General features: G+C 44.2%; 1 protein-coding gene across 4 annotated transcripts in view; it reads left to right on the forward strand.

Moving 5' to 3' along the window:
* Positions 1–271: 271 nt before the first annotated feature.
* Positions 272–21,153, forward strand: part of RC3H1 (ring finger and CCCH-type domains 1) — a 75,405-nt gene continuing 54,523 nt past the window's right edge. For all 4 annotated transcript variants that reach the window (XM_075833060.1, XM_075833063.1, XM_075833062.1 and 1 more), the window contains exon 1: positions 272–404. The gene's annotated coding sequence lies outside the window, so the exon portion shown is untranslated. The remainder of the gene's footprint in view (positions 405–21,153) is intronic.

The following is a 21,153-nucleotide window of genomic DNA, read 5'->3' on the forward strand; positions in this document are numbered from 1 at the left end:
GCACATATTATATATATATGTGTTACACAGGATATAAGATGATTATTATAATGTTATATTGGGTGATTAGAACGTTATATAAAATGTTCCAGATTCCACAAGTCTAGAACGTTTCATACATGGCTGAATACACAGGGCTGGATGTGGAGGAGAGAGGACAGAGCTGTGGGGTGATGGATGAGGGGATGACACAAGACAACCAGGGGGTGTTGGCAGATGTCGTTCAGCAAAGGAGGAGGGGGGGTGAGTCTGGACTGGGGGAGGGGAGGGAACGCGGAGGATTGTGGGAGCAGGAAGAAGAGCTGAGCAGCCGGAAGGACACGATGCTCCCCGCTCTCCGCCAGGCGAGCCCCCCGCCGGCAGCTCGAAATGCCCGGGACACGGACAGCTGAGACCCATCGCCGGTGAGTTGTGGTTTCCATCTCGGGGCTGGATTTCAGGATCGCTGGGGGTCGTCGTTGTCGCTCTCTGGGAAGGAGGGTGTTGTATTCTCAGCTCCCGGGAGGGGGAGGAGGCGGGGGATGGACGAGATCGCTGCTACTACTGAGTGACAACGGATAGGCCGCAGGCTTGTAAGGGGTTTTATGATCGCGGCTGCCCAGCTAAGTTACTAGTAGCCGTGGCGGACTAAGCGGAGGCCTACGCTGAGTCGGCACCTGCCCCGCCCAGACAGCGCTCTATGCCCGCACGGCTCTCCCATGGTACAGCCCTGGTATTTACTAATAAGGAACAATACACTGGGCCTTCTGTATAATCACTAGTGCCAATAAAGAAATGGAGCGGTTACCCATAGCAACCTATCAGACGGCCGCTTTTATTTTCTAACCTGCCCTGCAAGCTGTAATCTGATTGGTTGCTATTGACAACTGCTCACTTTTTGTCTGCACTAATTATCCCTATGGCTTAATGTTATGGGTGTGGAGCTGCTGTAGTTCTCAGCCTGTAATGTATAGCGCCTGGCAACCAGGGACATAAACAGGCCTTAGAGGCGCTGGCTATTCAGTGAAACATTAGTTTTATTTTTAATTGTGTGGAAAAATGGAACGACTAATAAACTGCAATGTTGTGTCGCTGGTTGTCGTGGCTACCGCAACAATTGTCATTTCACACATTTTGCAATAGTCCATAATATTTCTTCTATGGTTATTCTCACGGTGACAAAATATCTGTTTTACATGTATAATTATTAAATATTGCAACGCTCAGGGGTCTGTAGGCAGCTGTAGTTCTAGTACCCCTCACCCGGGTGAATTCGGGTGTCCTGTTACTGCCACTAGGTAATGTTTCCTGCCAAGTCAACCAGTAAATGAGCAGACTGTCCGTTTCTCGTGCTGATTATTTACATGGTGCCCGATATTTGCCGGACATACCGATAATAAGGGCGTCTGTAGTGACCGAACAATAGTGCGCGACAAATCTGTTCTGATCGGACTGGTTCTCATGGCTACAATTGTATCCCTAGAAAGGGGTCCTGTGGTATATTGTGCTCCAGAAACCGCAATAACTGGGATGAACTTTGTAATATACATATTCTTGATTTGGCCCCCGGCAGAGGCTTTCCCCCCTTTTGATCTGGGGCCCATACTGTACCCATGTGCGCTTCAGATTTCATTGAGACTCCCGTGGGGCACCATACAGCGACATGGTGCTTACCGGGGTCCATAAGATGGTAGGGACTCTGTGCCGGGTCCGTGCATGAAGCCCTTCTTCGTTTTCTTGACATGTGGCTACTATATACTGCCACAGCTGATGCGTTCGGGACATTTGTGGCAGTTTTAGCTCGCAGACTCCATTGATGTGATCTTTTGAAGTGAATCTATAATGTTACAAAATCAATTTTGGCCAGAATTCCTCCTTTTTAAAAAGGATTTCTACCCAAAATGTAAAATTATTAGTGAATCAGGAGTTAGAACAGCAGCCAATGTTTGGTAATTAGGGTCTCTTTAAGGCCATACATCGGCTTATCGAATATGCGGCCAGTAATATGCTCGCTAGTCGACATGATGGAAATGTATGGGGACGAACGATCATAGGAACGATCGCTCGTCCCCGTACATAACCAATCCGTTTCTCTTTGTGAAAGAAGCAAGCGAGCGCCGATTGACGAGCTTTCTCGACGATCGGCGCTTATTTTTATGGCCCAAATCGGGTCATTTAAAAGGACCCTTATACATAGATATATTGGCAGATTACTCTTTTAACAGCCGTTTTTTTTAAAGGTGACAACAGGAAAAGCAGCCATATTGGTTTACACCTTTTGAAGAGCATATGATTGCCACATCGGCCTCCTTCGCACAGAGTTTTTCTGGCAATTTAAACTGTATAAAAAAAAATCTTCTAAAAACGTCAGCGTTACTAAAATGTACCATGCGTGTTTTATAAGGTATTTGGTGGCGTTTTTCATCTCAGAATCATTTTGTTTATGTTTTGTTTTTTTTTTGCCTGTTTTGAAGACCTATAGAGAAATATATGGGGGAAAAATGTCATACCCGGAGCATGGCACGTTTGGAAAATTAACGCCACTGACCACAAAATTGCCCAAAAAACGCCACAAACCAAAATGCCGTTCCATGTCGTTTTTTTAAAAAAATATTTTATTATAGACTTTAATGTAACGTTTGGCCGCACTAAAAAATACACATCATTAACGCCATTAAAAATTTCCACGAAAAATAAAACTTTTGCCTTACCCTAGGCTTACACTGCAATTTTGTCTTCCATTAAATGTATACGCCAGGAAAAGCTCCCAACGTATATGTTAAGCGGAGGCTTTGAGGGATGCCTAACCGTGGCATCTGTCACCTACAGACTAATATCGGATCCGTTTAATGGGTGCGTTTTGAGCTTTTTCATGACCTATCGTTAAACAGATGCCATTATAGCCTGAGGGTGACGGATTCCACTACAAGGTTAAGACTTCACCAAGCGGCACTGATGTGGCCGACAGCCGATCCTGTACTCTGTTTGGCGCAGTTGTCAATTTGTAGCGGCATTGATGCGGCTGTCAAATAGCATGTTAATGACCAATGCGTTGTTGTGGGTAAAACTGCTGTTTACCTGCAAAATCTTGCGGCCATTAATGAATACAGCCTGTATGGCCGCACGATTTTAAGGATAAACAGCCGTTTTACCTTCACCAGTGCACGGCCATTTACGAGCGATTTGACGGCCACGTCAAATTCGCTACGTGGGACCTTACTCCAAAGCCAGAATCATACACACAGTTTTGCGGCAGTTTTTGACTTGCTGGTTTTTTAGCTGAACACTGGAGTGGACACAAAAGGAAAAAGATGCATCTGTCTCTCCTTCCTTTTTGGCATTCACTTCTATGTTTGGCTCAAAAAACTGAGGCAAAAACTGCATCAAAACTTGTGTGTGTGAGATCCTGGCCTTATTCATCTGTTTAACGTATCTGTCACCCTTCGGGTATGTTCACACGGTCTATTTTCGGCCGTTTTTCGGGGCGTAAACGCCTGAAAAACGGCCGAAAAGTCGCAAGCAGAACGACTCCAAACATCTGCCCATTGAAATCAATGGGAAAAACGGTGTTCTGTTCTGATGGGCTGTTTTGAAAAACGTCCGCGTATAAAAAAAACGGCCGCAAAAAAGAAGTGCAGGACACTTCTTGGGACGTTTTTGGAGCTGTTTTTCATAGACTCTATTGAAAAAAGTTCCAAAAACGCCACGAAATCGCGGGTGGCTTCAAAAACGTCTGAAAATCAGGAGCTGTATTTTCAGACGGTTTTGACTCGGTGTGTGAACAAACCCTTAGATTGTAATCTATTTAACAGATATATCATTTAAAAAAAAAGACATTGAAAAGCCCATGACGTCAGTTAAACGGATGCCATACGTTGGCTCCTGCACCTATAGTTTAGTCTACTACGCTATTCCATGCTTCATTTCTTGCAGTATACTGACATATACCGACCGGCCAGACCGAGGTCAAAGGACACTCTTTTAGCCTGTCTTACTGATGGAACCCTATAGAGACATTTACCGTGTACTGGAGCTTTACTGGTGTACACGCTAAACGGAGGACAGAACGCAGTGTTTATTCAGGCAAGTGTTGAAATCGTCCGTGTTGCGGATTTTTTTTTTTATGGCCGTCACGCGGCCTCATGTATTTCTATGAGGCTGTTCACACGGCCAGTGCAAAAATAGCACATGTCCTAATTTTGTCAGTTTTTACGGGTCCCTCAATAGACTCAAGTTTACGACTGGTCACGCACAGACGTTTTTCACGGCCGATTTGACACCCGCTCGTCTGAATAAGCACTTAAGAGACTTCTGTTAGTGAAAATCTGACGTCATTGATATAAATGGATCTTTTCTTAGATTGTAGTTTGATTTACAGTAATATAAATCTATATGGAGTGACCAACACTACACGATTAGTTATATCATATTTATGTACGACATTATACGATTTGTCCATGGCTTGGCACGAACCATGAGGTATATCAACTTTAATCAATGGGAAAAAAATCTAGGTGTCTAAAATTGGTGGTGCTGTCTAATATGCACCATCAGCCTCCGTTTATATGGTGGGTGACCAGACAAAATCTCCACGTTTAGGCCTCATGCACAGAACATAATAGTTTTTACTGTCTGCAAATACGGATCCGATGGCTACGGACGCACATCCGTAGCCGTCCACGAGGATAGGACATGTTGTTTATTTTGCATATCATTTCTACGGCCCGGACACGCATCCGTAAATATATGGAAAGGTGTCTGTGGCTAATAGAAATGAATGGGTCCGCAATTTCATCGGATGAAGATTACGGTCTTGTGCATGGGGCCTAATCTGTAAATCCTGCCGTGTCACTCGCTCCTTGTGACTTCGGTTGCTAAGTAACAAACACTTTCTGGCTGCTGCTTAGCAAACCGTGCTAGAAAAAAAATGTTCACTAGGGACCTTCAAAGGCTCCCTAACCAATAAATACTATGAAGTCCACAAGTGTCGAGAGTTCATACGTAGCGGATCTTTTATTGTGCAACTGGCGCACGGTTGTAAAGAAAACAGACCTTTTGGTGGGGGGGGGGGTGAACGGTCTGCATCTTGCATCACTCTGGGACTGTTTGCGTGTTGGTCTCATAGGTAACCGAAGTGCATGGCCGACCATGTTGCTGGACGCTCAACTGACAACGCTGTGCTTTGTTTGATTTTTTTATTTTTTTTTCATCTGCGCCTGGTGGGGGGGGGGGGGGGAGATTTAACCCTTCATGGAAGATATTGTCTGAACTTCTCAGTTTTGTTTTAATATTATTTTTTTTTTGTTCCTAAGTGATTTGTTTTGCAATATTTTTTTTGGTCTCTAAGGCCTTATTTACACGAACGTGTTAAACGACCGTGGGACGGCCGTTGAAACAGCGGCCGTCCCACGGACCTATGTCATTTAATGTGGCCGTTCACACAGCCGCTGTTTCAACGGACCGTGTGAAGGGTCCGTGGGAAAATAGGATATGTCCGTTCTTTTCCCGCATCCCTCCATAGACTCTCAACTATGACTTGAATGGGTGCGTGATGCGCGAGAAAACGGCCAAGTATGGGACATGTCGTCAGTTTTACGCAGCGCACATACACTGTGTGAAAATCACGGACTGTCTAAACGGCCACATTCACTAACATAGGTCCGTGCAACGCGTGTGATTTTCACGCGCGTATCACGAACGTAAAACACGTTCGTGTGAATAAGGCCTTAGTCTCAACTTTTACTTGTATGCCTACCTTTTATTTCTTTTGAGCGTATCTGCGTAGTTTTCCCCAGAACAAGGCTGTAAGGGAGGATCGCTGCATATTTTTCCTGCCTGATTACACCAGGGGACAACGTGATATCCTTTCCTTGTCACCAGGTTTCGGGCGTGACCCTTTATTAGCATTTATTCGTATGTGGTTGTTTGGGTGGTTACGGCGTAAGGGTGTAGTCACACGCGGCAGATTTTGTTGCAGCAACTGAAAATCAGTTCAATTCATGTGGGGTTTTCAAAAATCCATGCACCTGCTGCAGAAACCAACACATTCAGACGAAGGGAACTCATTTTGAGTCGCAAACATTTATGCAACAAAATCTACCGTGTGACTAAAATCTTCCAGCGTGGTTAACATACGATGATCCTCGAGTGCCTTGTAATTGTCTGTGGCCAAATGAATGTCGTTTTTTTTTATCCGCAATTACGGATCCGTGTTGGTGGGTTGCGAGAGGTTATTAAAAAAAACGTAAATATTTTTGTCGTTCCTTTTATTTGGTGATTGAGTATAATTCTAAACTGAGGGCCGACTCACTGTTCACTCGGCCTATTTTCGGCCGTTTTTCGGGCCGAAAAATCAGAAGCAGAACGCCTCGAAACATCTGCCCATTGATTTAAATGGGAAAAAGTGCGTTCTGTTCCGATGGGCCGTTTTTTTACGCGGTCGTTTTGAAAAACGGCCGCGAAAAAGTAGTGCAGGACACTTCTTGGGCCGTTTTTGGAGCTGATTTTCATAGACTTTATTGAAAACCGCTCTAAAAACGGCCACGAAAAACGCGAGTGGCTTCAAAAACGTCTGAAAATCAGGAGCTGTTTTCCTTTGAAAACAGCTCCGTATTTTCAGACGTTTTTGAGTTTGCGTGTGAACATATCCTTATACTGCTATGTGTATGAGGCCTTAAAGTGGTTTTCCACCTTCTGACAACTGATGACCTATCCACCGGATAGGTCACCAGTATATTCTCGATGCGGGTCCGACACCCGGACCCCGCACCGATCAGCTTCTCTGGAGACCTGCGGGCATCGGATGTTATGGCTCATAATGCTATGTACGGAGCCGGAAGCAGTTTGCTCCATACATAGCATAGCGGCCGTACTGCAGGTCTGTTCCTATTCACTTGAGTAGGAGCAGAGCTGCAGCTCGGCCGCTATTTGTGGCCGGGAACTAACTGCATCCAGCGTGTACCTCCGGTGAATGGGTCATCGGTTGTCAGATGATGGGAAAACCCTTCTAAAGGCATTTGAAAACGTTAAAATGTATATACGTGTGTTTGGTGCAACTTTCTGATTACTTTTTCTTAAAAATGTTTTCGTTTTTGAGATACAGCTGCTTTATACCCTGTATAGAGAGCAGCTGTATCTAGCATTGAAACCTGTATCGGTCAGGTCAGCGGCACTGGCTGGTTCAGTGACCGCAGGGGATCGAGCTGTTATCGATCACATCTACTGTCATAACTTAGATGTGATACATTTTAGGTGGATCCTGCGTGTCAGTCACGCATGACCCGCTGAGCTGACGGATACCGGTTCCAGCTCTAGATACAGCTGCTCTGTATAAAGGCTACAAAGCAGCTATAAAAAAATAGTTTTAAAATGTGTTCTCAGCCTTTAAGATCCCCCCCCCCCCCCCCCATACACATTAGATTAGGTTCTGCGGGACCAGTTAACCATCCAAGGATATGTTTCCCCTTATGAGTTGTGTTTTTTTTGTGGCAGGTTTTGACAAAAATGTCACGTTTTTGCCACGATTACAGCAAAAAAGCTCCATTAACAAAACAACAACTTCTATAAACATACCCTCGTGTGAATCGGGCATGTTGAGTATCCACACCTGATTCTTGTGTTCTCAGAATAGAAAAGCCTGCGCCAGAGGGGTCTCACAGCAGCTTACTCCCCTCTTCCCATTGAAAAAACCTGCACGCTCGACTGAACCGAGGGTGTATGGGAATTCACTATAAATAGCTGTCAGGCAAACGAGCGTTCGGCCGACCGCTATTGAAAGTGTATGACGGCTTTTTATACTGTAAGGCCTAGGGCATGTAAGGCCGGCTTCACACCACCGTGTTTGGTCTGTGAGATACGGACCGTATATAGGAAGTTTTTTTTAGAACCAAACACAATTCATGGAGCGGGACTCCTAGTATCATAGTCATCCATGATGCTGTGTGCCACTGCTTGCCCACTGGACTACTGTCCCGCACTGAAAACATCATTACAGTATGGGACTCCTAATAAATATGATGCCAGGAGTCCGGTCCGGCAAATATACGGTCCGTATCTCATGGACTGAACGCGGCCGTATGAAGCAGGCCTAAGGTTTATAGGAACAAGACATTTGTGAAGATCCTTTTTAAGCTGGAGACCTCACCTTTTTGTTGCTGAACTTCTGTCTTTGGAGCGGTCTGTACCTGTGACTATCAAGTTTTTTTAATTTATTTTTTCTTGTAGCTAGATTTTTTTTTTTCTCAGATCAGAAGTTCTATAATATTTTTACCCTATAGAAAATGTAAAAAATAAAATTTCTTAATGGAGAAGGTGAAAGGTTGTTTGATTTTTAGTCAAGTAATTTTTTTTTTCCCTTTCATTTTGCGAAATCTAACTGCAAATCAATGCGTGATCCTTTACTGATGTGGCAGCCGTTTTGTCCCTGTAGCGAACCAAGGCAGCAGTTGTTAGAAATATTGAGGGATAATTGTCAAAACTGTTGTAGGATGCGTCCGTTTGCAATATGGCCAAAAATGGTTCCTATGGCCACAAACATTAAAATTTTGCATGTGGTGTGATCAATGTGGCGCAGCTCCCTGGGCGTGTTACACTCCGTCATGGCTGCCGTATATGTAGTTCCCATATTTTGCAGCTAGAATATTATCCAGCACTACTATGGGTTCTGACAGAAAGTAACAGAATACTTATTACCAAAAATGTATATTTTTTTCTTCTTACGTTGTTACAGTAATGTGGCTTCTTGTGGAAAAACGGCTTCATCTGTGGGTTTTACATTGTGGTTTATTGTGTGACTTCTTTTTTTTTTTTTTACCTGCTTGAGGGAAATTTATGTTATGTAATTCTCTGATGGTTTAGTTGATGATGATTTCCGTTTTGTACGCTGAGTCATGTGAAGTTGCTGTTGTTAATGATGTACACGTGCTCCGGCTGCCATTGTGACAGGAAAAGGGGACTTCTTGATGAAGCAAAGCAGCCATGAGGGGGGAGCAAGAAGTCATTCACTGCATAATGTTCAGGTATATTCATACGTGCTGGTTTCATTAAAATGAATGGGATTTTTAATAATCCCATTCACATGTTTTGGTAAAAAAAAAACACAAACGCAAAAGGTATGTTTAGCCAAATCATAGCTTTTGCATACGTTTTTGCAAAATCGTGACCAAACCGCATTGTTCTGCTGTCATTTTGTGAAAATTGCAGCTAAAAATGCAAATTGGCGACAAAGTGTGAACACACTAAATTTTGTGGATATGTTGCAGCTATTTCAAACCACGATATGTCCTATATATATCAACCCTTAGGTAGTATGGTGGCTATTGTAATGGATGTGATCATTGAGGCTTCTGGACAGTGTGTGCCGCTCTGGCTAATAGAGGGGTGTTCTGAGATTTTAGGCTGAATTCGCACACAACTCAGGTTTTGGTAGCATTTAAATTTATTTTTTTGAGGTTTAAAAAAATAAAATGCTGTGAATGTCTCGTAGATGCAGGTCCCACCTATGGGGCCTCCTGACTGGGTGGTTCACTGAGCTACATTGTTCCGTAATTCCCATATCTCAGAGGCCGCGAGCATCGTTCTAGAGATAGGTGCTGGTCCCAAAAGGGGACATCCTCGGGATATGCCATAAATGTCCAAGATGGGAATACCCTTTTGGGACCCACATCTATCTCTAGAACGAGGCCCCCGGCCTCTGAGTTAAAATAAAAATACCTCCAGCTTCTGAGGTAAAACACTTAATACACAGGGTTTTGCTATAAATTATATTTTTATCTCAGATAATTCTTTTAACAAAGGCACCAAATCATCTATTTGACAGGGAAGTTTACACAAAGTTTTTGGCGCGGAAACCGGAGCAAAACTCTCCAAAAAATGGCCGAAAATGCCTCCCATTGATTTCAATAGGAGGCGGCGGCTTTCTCCCGCGAGCGGTAAAACCTACTCGTGGGAGAAAGAAGGGACATGCCCTATCTTCGCGCAATTATGCCTCTGACCGACCATTGACATCAATGGGAGGCAGAGAAAGCGTATTTTGGACGAAAATCGGCGTGCCGGCAGAGTATAATCTGCCTCAAACTTCAAAACAGAATTTTGAGGCAGATTGTCCGCCTGCAAAAAAACTCAGTGTGAACCCGGCCTTAGTATTGCAAACTGTATCAATAAATATAAGTCATAGCACTCGACCCAAATCAGAACAAAATATTTCCTAAATATGTATTAACAATATCAATACATTGACGGCCCGGGACCACAAACGCAAGAGCTGGGTACCCCCCACCCCCATATGGGGCGGATGGAAAGGGGCTGTTTTTCTGGTACAGTAGGAGCTTCACCATTGTTAAATGTGTGAGCCCAATGTATATGTTGTTTTTTTTTCTTTTTGCGGTTGATGTTATTTTAGGAACTAGTTTACTCACTTGAAGACCTAATTAAAAAAACACCACGTATCCTGCTTATAATGGGAGAGGTGCTAAGCAGACATGATGAAGTGTGAATGAGTAAATGACTTGTGCTGTGATGGATCCGTATACATAAAGAAGTGTCCGGAATAACCTGAATGTTCGCTAATGGTAGACATTATTGTATGGGGTTTATAGCATGAATGATGCTCGGGTCATCTGTAGTTACCAGGGGTGTTATTCAACCCAAATCTGTATAAAATGGCTCACGTTAAATAGCGCTAATGGTTATGTAACTGCTGTAATTTTCCTTGCGGTTATGAGAAACCGGTTACTAAGATTTCTAGTCTTTGCGTTGCACAATTGAAGGGGATCCTGAGTCCTGGTGAGAAGTTCATATGGAGCGGCGTTGTACATGAGCGCTGCTTCTCCGCACAACTCCATATAGAGTCCGGTGAGACCTCCAGACTATAGACTGGCGATGTATAAGGTCCTTGTCGTTTGCTTCACTTTGCATTTTTTTTTTTAATGAAAATTTTATGCCACTTTTGCGGTTATCACAGAAATTGCAGGGGGACAAGACGCACCAAAACTGTGAAAGATGCACTCTCAGGCCCCTTGCACACGACCGTAGTTTTCATTCGTAATTACGGATCTGGTAAAGGATGAAATTGCGGTTCCATTCATTCCTATAGGCCACGGGCACATTGCCGTCTGTTTACGGATGTGTGTCCGGGCCGTTGAAATGATCCGCAAAATATAGAACGTGTCCTATCCCTTTCCACAATTGCGGCACGGACTCGCCCATAGAAGATTGTGGACGGCTACGGATGTACATCCGTATTTGCCTTGGGGTCAGTTCACACTGAGTTTTTCGACATGGAAACCGCATCCAAGTCCGCACCAAAAAATGGCCGAAATCACCCTTCCATTGATTTCAATGAGAGGCAGAGTTTTGGTTTTTTTCCCGGGCGGCGGTTGGCTGCTTGCAGGAAAAATAATCGGCATGTTCTTTCTTGCTGCTGTTTTTGCCTCTGACCTGCCATTAAAATCAATGGGAGGGAGAAAAACCCACGACTCTCGTTTCTAACTTTTTTTTTTTTTCACGTTTTTTTTGCCTGTGGTCCTTCATTAGATTTAATGGCCGCGGGGGAAAAAAATGCTGCGAAGAAAGTGCAGGCTGGTCAAAATCTGCCTCGATTACTGAAGGACCGTAAAGGACGGTACGTATTTCGGCCGCAAGTCCCGGACCGAACACAGTGCAGGGAGCCGGGCTCCTAGCATCATAGTTATGTACGACGCTAGGAGTCCCTGCCTCTCCGTGGAACTACTGTCCCGTACTGAAAACATGATTACAGTACGGGACAGTTGTCCGGCAGCGAGGCAGGGACTCCTAGCGTCGTACATAACTATGATGCTAGGAGCCCGGCTCCCTGCAGTGTGTTCGGTCCGGGACTTGCGGCCGAAATACGTCCTGTTCTTTACAGACCGAACATGCTCGTGTGAATCCAGTCTAAGGGTATGTTCACACGGCAACGCCAAATACGTCTGAAATTACGGAGCTGTTCTCAGGCGAAAACGGCTCCTGAATTTCAGACGTTTTGACAAGTGCACACGTTTTTCGCGGCATATTTTACGGACGTAATTGGAGCTGCTTTTCATTGGAGTCCATGAAAAACGGCTCCAATTACGTCCCAAGAAGTGACATGCACTTCTTTGACGCGGGTGTATTTTTACGTGCAATATTTTGATAACGGCGCGTAAACAAAAAGCCCGTTTTTTCTGTGGTAATTCGAGACGTAAAACGCCTGAATTACGTCCGTAAATAGGGCGTGTGAACATACCCTAACACTTATTATTTAATAATCACAATAATGCATATACAGATCTGGTGTTATCGCTATAATCTTAGGGGGGAATTAATTAAGACTGGAGTTTTATACGCAAATCTTAATATAAAGAGCGCTGGAGTAAAATGCACCTAAGTTGAGAGACTCGCACCCCATAATTTATGGGAGTTACGGGAACTCTTATTAACTACAGTGGAGAGAGGCGCATGCATGCCTGGCCACCTCTCCTCTTTGGAGTGGTCCCAATATTAGTGCCCGCTACACAGTGCCCCCAAAACAGTGGCAGCCACACAGTGCCCCCCCATTGATGCCATATTGAAGCAAATTATGCCCCACCCCCTCCATTTTGCAGGGTATATTAACCTATATATACACACAATTGCCCAGAGGGCAGAATAATTCCTTTGCTCCAATTAATTGCTAATAAAATATAACTTTTATTGGTAAATACTTAAGAATAAATATTGATTCATAATGTTACGATTAAAAATGTTAAAACTGCAGTTTAGTGGAGTCCTCATTTATGGCAGCCACTAGAGGGCGCTCACATGTATCATCCAAGTCATTCTCAGATCTCTATCATCAGGGAAGAGATAACGGAGCAGTGGTCTCGTGATGGCACCCCATTCTCTGCATCCGATGCTGCTGTCTTTTGGCAGCCATGCTGTTCTGAACCATCATGACACATACACGCATTGGCCGTGCAGAATGGCATCGCGGGTAGCATTTAGGCCAAATATATTCCATCAACCCTTTCACTGCCAAGGACGTATGTGATACATCAGGACTTTTCAATTTATGAACGTTTCGGTGTTTGTTTTTTTACGCAGCGTGTGGATGAGATTTGTTCGAATCTCATCCGCTCTGCTGCTTCTGTAATACGCTGCAGATTTTCCGCGTTGAAAGCCAATGCGAAAAATTCACAGCGTTTACACTACATTTGAACGTATCTCTAGGCCAGGTTCACGCGGGACAGAAATGTTGTGGATTACACGATCAGCCATGTGGATGAGATATGAGCAAATCTCATTCACAAGCTGCAAAACATTTTCCGCCTGAAAATCTGAGCGTTCTGCGCGTTTTCAAATTCATAGCACGCTCATTCTGTTGCGGGTGTTTACAGTGGATTTCCCCTGCAGACTTTGACGTGGACTAATCCGCCACGTGTGTGGGCAGGTCTTTTAATTTTTTTTTTTTACTAAATGAGAGTGAAGATTCGCAATTGCACATTTCACCCCCTTGCGCATTATCGGACCGTTTGACGGCTCCCTGACTGATGTTTCGATGTCTGTATTGCTGATGTTTTTGGCCTCTTCAGTTGGGCAAGTGGCATCTGCCCATCTAGTACTATTATTTTTAGCAAGTGTTGTAAGTCTCGAGCTCTGCTTTGGTCATACTTATAGCTACAAACATTAATTTTTATTCGTTTTTTTACTCGTATAAAATTGCATGAAGGCGTCCATGAGTATAATGTGCTAGGTGACATTTTTACTAGGTGTCTACTTACATGAATCAGTATGGGGGTATAATTAGATTTTTAATTGGTCTTATTTCTGTATGTCAAAAGTGTAAAAATAGCCGAGGTAGCAAATATCTACGTATAAGTGTGAATGAGCAACGGTAAGATAGACCGGTCACTGACAAGGAAACGTCCTTTTCCTTCTTCTAACCTCCCCGTTTGTGGTAACCAGGAAGTTTTCAGTTATTTGTAAAGTAGCACCAGAAGTAGTCGCTGCCATTACTTGGGGTGGATCAAGAGCAACCGATTTCATTCCCAGGGTTTTTCGTCACATTTAAGCAGCATCTTTTGGGGTTTTTCCATCATCAGCCGCTCCGCACACACGGGACATCCCAGTGAACCCCCAACTTATCTCGGTCACAAAGGTAGCTCAAACATTGCCTACAAGGAAAAGTCTGGTATGTCTAAAAAATAAAACCAGCTGGCCAGGTTTAGCAGATATCAAATTCCTGTCAGTCCTGTCTCTCTAGAGCCATAATGTGTTGTATAGTGACAGCCATACTTAATGTGCGCACAGGAATAGCGCTGAGAATCCCACCCAGCCTGGTAAACACTGCAGTCTAGGTTAAAGAGGCTCTGTCACCAGATTTTGCAACCCCTATCTGCTATTGCAGCAGATAGGCGCTGCAATGTAGATTACAGTAACGTTTTTATTTTTAAAAAACGAGCATTTTTGGCCAAGTTATGACCATTTTTGTATTTATGCAAATGAGGCTTGCAAAAGTCCAAGTGGGCGTGTTTACAGTAAAAGTCCAAGTGGGCGTGTATTATGTGCGTACATCGGGGCGTGTTTACTACTTTTACTAGCTGGGCGTTCTGACGAATCAGCATCATCCACTTCTCTTCACAACGCCCAGCTTCTGGCAGTGTAGACACACAGCGTGTTCTCGAGAGATCACGCTGTGACGTCACTCACTTCCTGCCCCAGGTCCTGCATCGTGTCGGCACCAGAGGCTACAGTTGATTCTGCAGCAGCATCAGCCTTTGCAGGTAAGTAGCTACATCGACTTACCTGCAAACGCCGATGCTGCTGCAGAATCATCTGTAGCCTCTGGTGCCGGTGTCCTCGCTCGTCCGACACGATGCAGGACCTGGGGCAGGAAGTGACGTCACAGCGTGATCTCTCGAGAACACGCTGTGTCTGCACTGCCAGAAGCTGGGCGTTCTGAAGAGAAGTGGATGATACTTCTCGTCAGAACGCCCAGCTAGTAAAAGTAGTAAACACGCCCCGATGTACGCACATAATACACGCCCAGTTGTACTTTAACGTTAAACACGCCCAGTTGGACTTTAGAAAGCCTCATTTGCATAAATACAAAAATGGTCATAACTTGGCCAAAAATGCTCGTTTTTTTAAAAATAAAAACGTTACTGTAATCTACATTGCGGCGCCTATCTGCTGCAATAGCAGATAGGGGTTGCAAAATCTGGTGACAGAGCCTCTTTAAGGTCCTTTTACACGTCCTGATGTGGGCCGTGAAAATGAGCACTGATTGACGAAACCGCATGTCTGTCGGTGCTCATTTGCTTCTTTTATAAGCAGCGATAATCGGTAATGTATGGGGACAAACGATCGTTACTACGATCGTTCGTTCTCAAACATTTGCGTCATGTCGGCTCCACATCTGCTGACTAGCGACCATTTTATTGGCCGCATAGAAAGGCCGATCATCCAATTAACAAGCGTTTGCTCATTCATTGGCTGATCGTTGCCCTTTTTTTTTCCACAGGGCAATGATCGGGAACGAGCATTCGGATCATTGGTTAGTGGGACTTAAGGCTCTGTTCACATTGCGTCCGGGCTTTCCGTTTGGCGCATATGTTGGTGAAATCTACTGATGTATGGTATTCACCAAACATCAAGCCCAGACGTATGCCATAGAGTGGCATATGTCATACGTAGGCCCCCATGTTAAGAAATAAAAAATAATTTAAAAAAGTATACTTTGCGAGTTTGCGGTATACATTTTTCTTTTTGGTGGTCCACTGTATAGGGAAGTGCAGCAGATTACGGTTTCCTTTACAATAGAAAATAAAAAGCCAAAACACACTCCTTTTGGCATCCGTGGGGTACACAGGGCTCTATGGATACGCTCAGCATATGAAGTGTGAACAGAGCCGAAGTACGTTTTTGGGATCACCGTTCTTCTACACAAAATCGCATTTTATTTAATATATAATTTTTATTTTTATTTTACTCGTTTCAAGATCCCAGGTGACCTATATCATTAATTCTCCACGTAAGAATTGCGGCCCCATTTATTCCACGGTCCGTGCATGGCCCACGAGCCCGCACCGCAGAAAGAACGGGCAAGCCTTATTACTGCGGTCCGGGCTCATTGAAAATAAAGGCCATGGCCATGTGCATGTCCACTGCCGGCCGACCGGAAAATCACGGCCGTGCACATGGCCTTACAATCCGCACCGCAGGTCAATTTCTGCATGTTTTTCCGCAGCGTGTTCAAATCTCATCCACTTTGCTGCTACTGTAATGCGCTGCAGAATTTCCGGATGGAAAATCTGCAGTGTCTACGTGGTGTGTCTATATACCCTCTTCAACTTAGAAAAGTGGGCAAAAAACTTAAAAGCCGATATTGCAGCCCACCCAGGGTTTCACCCTTCTTTACTAGAGCACTGAATGGCAAACCTGCCCAGTTACGTCCGCTTTACCTATACGGCTAAGTATGAACTAGGGACATTGGTAAACGCAGGTAAAATCTGGAAATAGGTGCGGTTTTATGCTGCGGATATTGTTGGATTTTTTTTTTTTTTTAGAACTGAACAGAAACAATTGTGCGACGGCACGGAAACGCAAGACAAATTGACATGCTGCAGATTTTAAAATACGCGCCGCAGGTCAATTTACGTGTGGAAAAATTCTGCAACACGTAGATGAGATTACTTGAGATCTCATTGTCTTTGCTTTGTCTGTATTACGCCACGGATTTGCCGGCGGGAAAATAAGTGTGGCAATTCTGCATGTAATACGCATCGTGTGCATTTGGCCTAAGAGTCTGCGTAGCCTGGGTTGGCCGTCACTCAGCTGTTCTAGAATCAGATAAACCCTCACTGATACTAGATTTGGGCACACTGGGTGGCACTGCCACTGATGGACAACACTGTCTAACAGTAAAACTGTCCTTGTTGCCCATAGCAACCAATCAGAGCACAGCTTTAATTTCTTCAGCTGCTCTGGGAAACTGAAAGCTGTGCTGCGATTGGTTGCTATGGGCAACAAGGACAGTTTATGGTTAGACACCTTTGATAAATCTGCCATAATATTATGTTTGGTACCAAAGATGGCGATTATCAATAACCATCTACAGTTACGGTCAAATTGTTGATACATTTATTTTTTGGGGTTTGTTGTAAATTGGCATCTTTAACAATGGAAATGGAATTGAAGTCCCTGTCTGAACAAAACCAGAGCACACGTCCTACTGTGGAGGAGACGCTCCGTGTAGCCACCTCCAGCCCCTTCTCCCAGACCTGTCGTCCTCTCTAGCCCACTGCTGGGTTTCACTTGAAAACTATTTTTCCCTCCCCCTCTCTCCATGTAAATGAACCCGACTTGTTCTTCTAGCTTTAGCCGTGACATTATTACTGCTCACTTCCTCTTTTCTTAAAAGAAGCGCTGCCCCTTTAAGGAGGGCGTTGCAAATAACTTGGAGGAATGAGGAAGCAAGGCTAAGAATACAGCAAGTTTATTACACTGGGGTTCTCTCAGGACGGGATTTGCACCCGCCGTGGACTTGTGGCAGCTTGATGGAGGGGCATAAGACTGGTAGGTGAATCCTGCTTCATGCGCTGGGGTGGCAGGAGGTCCCCGGCACGTTGCGGGCAGCTTGTTGTCATGTCTGCAGCACTGGGTGTGGGATATTGTGTAACCTCTGACAGGAAGAGCTTGGGTTTCTCTTTTTTTACTACATGTAATGCAGCATTGTACAGAGATTGAGCTGTGGGAAGGGGTTGACGCTCTGTTTATTTGGCTGCAAGTCCTTGCCACCCTCGTGTGGTACGTCTGTCGGCATCCAGCTTTGCTCTGTGTATTGTGACTTCTGTGTCGGGGAGCGTTGCAGCCGCTGTGTTGTATTGATGCCGTTTGACAGCTTTCTACTCCTACACGGTTTTATATGAATCGCTGCTTGTATTGTGCAGCATAATACGTTTTTATAATCGCTGTGCTCACGGTACTGTCGTTTTTTTTTTTAATTTGGCGGGTCAAACTACGAGTTTTCCTTCTCCACCAGTGCACAGACGGTTGGGATATCTGAATTTTTGCACCATTGTATGATGGGATTCGGATGTGCGCCCACAAATATGACATGAAGAGCATTTTAATGTTTTCAGCGATCCATGGTCAGCGATCCATGTTCACCTTCTGGACGGCTCACGTTTGCGCAGAGCGATCGCTGGGTTAGGGAGTGTATTGCCGATGTTTACAAAGATCACAGGATCTAAGTTATCCGTGTCATTTTTTGGAACTGGCGTGGTGAACGTTAGATTTGTATTCGGAATTAGTTTCACAAATGGTCATAAAGTTTTTTTTATCTCGTTTGTTAGGTCAATTTTTATGTGTACTTCTTGTAAACTGTCAATAAGCCACAACGGAAAATCCTAACCGAAGGACAAATCGTAAAGTTTGTAACAGATATAATAGAGGAATTTAATTATTTTTTAACACATTCATAGAGGTAAAGTATGATGGACACAATGCAAGTGATTAAAAAAAGAAAAACGCACAGAAAAACCTGAATATTAATTGCGGTCAATGCAATTACCAATTGAGAACCTGTAGGAGTGTTTAATTTACAAACCAAAAAAACTCTGCAAACGTTGCCAAAAACGTACCAACATTTGGAAATAAGCCAGGAAATTCTGTGGACGTATACATCTTAGGGCAAGTTCACACAGAGGTTTTTTTGACGCGGAAACCGCGTTGGAAAACGGCTGAAAATGCCTCCCATTGATTTCAATGGAAGGCGGAGGCGTTTTTTTCCCCGCGAGCGGAAAAACCATCTCGCGGCAAAAAGTGACATGCCCTATCTTAGGCTGTTTACGTCTCTGACCTCCCATTGACCTCAATGGGAGGCAGAGAAAAAGTATTTTGCAGCATTTTTTGCCCGTGGCGCTCAATGGCCGCGTGCGAAAAACACAGCAAAAAAACCGCGGCAAATGGCCTAAGGCTGTATTCACATCACCGTCTGTGTTCCGCTGAGGGGTTCCGTCGGAGCTTTCCGTTGGGGGAACCCCTCACCGTTGCCCTTCCGTTGAGGGGTTCCGTCTGAGCTTTCTGTCGGGTTAACCCCTCAGCGGAAAGCAAACGGAAACCTCAAGTTCCGTTTCCCTTATCAATGAACTCAATGGTGACGAAAACCTAGCTAATGGTTTCCGTCTGTCACCGTTGACAGGGCTCCGTCTTTTTGATGGAATCAATAGTGCAGTCAACTGCACTATTGGTTCTGTCTAGAACAACGGAGCCCTGTCACAACTGTGACAGACGGAAACCATTAGCAAAGCGGCCGTCCCTATTGAGATCAATGGTGATTCAAACGGGAGCAATGGTGTTCGTTTGCCTTTCCGTTGAAGGGTTCCCCCGATGGAGAGCTCCAACGGAACCCCTCAATGGAAGGGCAACGCTGATGTGCACAGGCCCTATTTTCTGTTTATTTTTACGTATCGAAAAGCAAAGCCTTGGCTCTGTTCACTTATTTTTGTTTCCGTTGTTCCACTCCATTGTAGGAGCAGAGCAACAAATGTGACGGCATTGAAAGATCCCCAATGAAACCGGTTGACTTAAATGGGTTCAATTGGGTCAGTCATGGTGTTCATCATTTTCCTGGATAAAATAGCGCTGCATGCTGTGCTACTTTGTCTGCGATTTTTTATTTTTAAAATTTATTTATTTTTTGACAATCTGTAACGGAAATTCTGTTGTGTTTAAGCAACAACAATTGTCTTTCTACGGAATGAAATTCCGTTTACAATGTCCATTTCCAATTGTTTTTTCCTTGTGTTTTATATGTGGCTTGTGGAAGAGATTTGTTAAAATATCTTCCATTTTGCTGCTACAGTAATACGCTGCGGAATTTCCACCTAGAAAATCCATTTAGAAATTCCGCACTGTTTACGGTATGTGTGAACATGGCCTTTGGCTACATGCACACGTTGTGAAATTTAATTGGAAAAAATCTCCATCAAAACCGCAGCTAAACGCAGGTAAAATCCACACTTGCTTTAGTTCATTTATTTTTAAAAAATTACATTTTGATGCGGATTTAATGCTGTGGTTTTTGCTGCATCATTGTAGGACTTTGTCAGAAACAATTCTTAACTGGAACGTAAGAGATATTGGCATGCTGTAGAGTTCAAAATATGCACCGCAAGTCCGTTTATGTACCAAAAAGTTCTGCAACTTGTAGATGAGATTACTTTGAATCTCATTCACCGTGCTGGTACTTTTTATTACGCTGTGAATTTGTCTCAAGAAAATCAGCGTGGCAAACCTGCACGTAATGCGCATCGTGTGCATGTGGCCTTAGGGTTTTATTGTATAATAGAGGCACACAGGAGCCTATGTCAGCCGAGCCTTCAGTCCAACTGACTGACAAGTTTGGGCGTTGTGCAGCTTCTATGTGTAGTGGAAACATAGAAGCTGCAGCAATAAAACGAAATATCATATTTGAAAAAGTTTACTTTTCATAACAAAAAGTCTTCGAAGATTTACACAGCCTTTAAGGCTGGGTTCCTACAGAGTTTTTCTACCTGCACGCCGATTTTCGCTGCGTTTTTCGCCCGTGGCCATTGAGCGCCGCGAGATACGCTTTCTCTGCCTCCCATTGATGTCAATGGGAGGTCAGAGATGTAAACACTCGAAGATAGGGCATGTCGCTTCTTTTTCCCGCGAGACAGTTTTTCCGCTCGCGAGAAAAAAACGCCTCCACCTCCCATTGAAATCAACGGGAGGCTTTTTTGGCGCTTTTTCCGACAGTTTCCGGGTCAAAAAACTCTGTGTGAACTGACCCTAACTTAGGATCCCTGATGCTTCTTTTGCAATACAACTCCCATGGATTAATCAGCGATGTGTTGCGAGTACTGTCAGATTCCAGTATCATAAGAGGGGTCTGGTAACAATAATGGCTTGCACCATAATGACAACCTCTTACCGTATGCTCTATTAGGCAATCCTTCTGAGAAACCCCCCTATTAGCCGCAGCGGGGAGCCACGGTAAAGAGCCAGTTTCAATCTTCACTTGGAGCAACCATTTATGGCTTGACCTTCCTTCGGTTTTAATGTCGTGTAATATTTCAGATGCTTCAGGTAAAATATGTAAGCACTTGCTACTTCCCCGAGCCATAACCGCTGATTATCGGGGGTTCCAGCCATCGGACCCCTCCCCCCCCCATT

Source organism: Rhinoderma darwinii, chromosome 7 (genome assembly GCF_050947455.1).
Source record: "Rhinoderma darwinii isolate aRhiDar2 chromosome 7, aRhiDar2.hap1, whole genome shotgun sequence".
Taxonomy (NCBI): domain Eukaryota; kingdom Metazoa; phylum Chordata; class Amphibia; order Anura; family Rhinodermatidae; genus Rhinoderma; species Rhinoderma darwinii.